We start from the raw sequence: 2,500 nt of genomic DNA, 5'->3' as shown, positions 1-2,500 counted from the left end.
TAACAGGAACAAGGCACCACAGTGTGCAAACTGCAAGCACTGGAAGAAGCCACATAACCACTCAGTAATGGACAAAAACTGCCCCGAATATGTCAGATTCATGGCGAAAGAAGAACAAAGAACTGAATATGGCCAGTAACACTTCTACGCCACAGTCCCCAGGTCGACAGGTAGCAGACATGAACACAAAGTCCAGTACCCTCAAGATTCTCCAACTAAACGGGCAGAGATCCAAAGTAGTACCTAGTCAAGCATCACTTAAGATGGAAGAGGAAAACCTTGACATTATTCTTATCCAAGAGCCCTATTTAATGGAAAATAAGATCAAAGGATATCCTCTAGGCTTCCGCCTAGTATACAGCAGCAACCATGGAGTACCGAAAGCAGCCATAGGAATACGAAACACAAACTTGACAATTCTGCAGATAACCTCCCTTTGTGATGCTCATACCGCTGTAGCTGCAGTAACCGGCGATTTTGGTGAAATATACTTAATAAGCCTGTACTGCCAGTTCAATACCCCAATTGATGAATATTTGCATCGACTGGATACCATCATCCACGAAACCCAAGGAAAAGCCTTCATAATAGCAATGGATGCGAATGCCATGTCACCACTATGGCACAGCCAGGACACAGATGAAGCAGGACGAAAACTAGAGGATTTCATCTTCCAACATGGCTTAACTGTAATAAATAGAGACTCACCGTTAACAACTTTCAGTGGGCCAGCTGGGGAAAATAACATCGACGTAACACTTTGCTCAGCAAACATGTCAAGGATGGTGTCTAGATGGATGATTCAAGAGGAATGGACCTCGAGTGACCACAGGGCGATCACGTTTGAGATCTCAAAACAACATAGGGAGAGGGTCATAGAAGAGCTACTGAGATACAACACCACCTTTGCAAAATGGCAAATTTTTGATTGCCAGCTGACCACCAGAGTGGAAAACTGGCCAAACGCCGTGGGAACAAATGTAAATGAGAAAGTAGACCTCCTACAGACAGCAATACAGGAGAGCTGCAGGAAGGCCATGAGGAGAAGAACACGGCTGAAGAATGCTGTTCCTTGGTGGAATGAAACATTGACAAAAATGCGGCAGGACACAATTGCAGCTCGACACCGGCTCCAGAATGCGCGACGTGCAAATCGTGAGGCAGAAATACTGGCAGCAAAGACAACTTACAGAAGCACAAAAAATAAATATAACAAAGAAATTACGAAAGCGAAGACAGATACATGGAAGAAATGGGTAAAGGAGTGCAACAGCAATGACCCTTGGAAGCTGACCGATAGAATCCTTCGCCCTAAATATGGCACCGAAACTGTCCTCAGTAATGTAAAAGTGGCAGGAAGAGGCCCTACAATGACCTGGCAGGAAACAGTGAAAGAACTGTTGAATAACCTACTACCGGATGACAACCCAGAGGAGGACACAATACAGCAATCAGCTGTGAAGGAGCAAAATATAGGGTACCAAAATGAAGGAAACGAGCCAGACTTCTCAGCACAAGAGATTGAGACTGCAGTGAAGGCATGCAAACCACACAAAGCCACAGGACCAGATGGCATAGATGATGCCATTATAAAGCGGATATGGGAACACAATCCTGCTCTCCTCATTGATACCTATAACAGCTGCCTTAGAGAGTCCACTTTCCCAGACAATTGGAAAATAGGAAATGTCTGCATATTACTTAAGTCTATCACAAAGCCAAGGGATGAGGTGAAGTCTTATCGACCCATCTGCCTGCTCCCTATCCTTGGCAAAGTATTAGAAAGGCTAATAGTGACCAGACTGGACAAAAGGTATGAAGAGTCAGGACTAAAGGCAACAAACCAATTTGGCTTCAGAAAGGGTGCATCCACAGAAATGGCAATCAGGCAGGTTGTATCCAGTGCAAACTGTGAAGAAAAATATGTTGTTGTCATTTTTGTGGACATAGCAGGCGCCTTCGACAATTTATGGTGGCCAAGTGTAATGAGGCGACTTAGAGCGATGCGTTGTCCCCAAAACATGTACCACCTAGTAGAAAACTACTTTAAGAACAGGAAGGCCACTGTCTACAGCAACTCTGGGTCAGTTACGAAAAACATCACAAAGGGCTGCCCACAAGGTTCTATCTGTGGCCCCTTTCTCTGGAACCTTGTATTTGACGAAGTGGTACAACGGAAGGATGGTGAGCAGTGGGATAAAGTGGCCTACGCAGATGATCTAGCCATCATCATAAAAGGGAAGAGTAGGTCGCAGCTCGAAGAAAGGGGTAGGATAGCACTACAAGCCATAAGCGAATGGACCACACAGAATAAACTAGGGATCTCCAAACAGAAAACGGTAGCCATAACCATCAAAGGTAAATTTGATAGAGAAAGACCACCTAGACTTGAACTTGATGGGGAAAGGATTAGGTTTGTCCAGGAACATACATACCTCGGCATCACACTTGATGAAAGGCTCCTATTCACCCCCCATGTAAAAAATATCCAAAGGAAATT

This window comes from Schistocerca serialis, unplaced genomic scaffold, assembly GCF_023864345.2.
Source record: "Schistocerca serialis cubense isolate TAMUIC-IGC-003099 unplaced genomic scaffold, iqSchSeri2.2 HiC_scaffold_1225, whole genome shotgun sequence".
Taxonomy (NCBI): Eukaryota; Metazoa; Arthropoda; class Insecta; order Orthoptera; family Acrididae; genus Schistocerca; species Schistocerca serialis.
The sequence above is the reverse complement of the archived record's forward strand: the minus strand, read 5'-3'. Positions refer to the sequence as shown.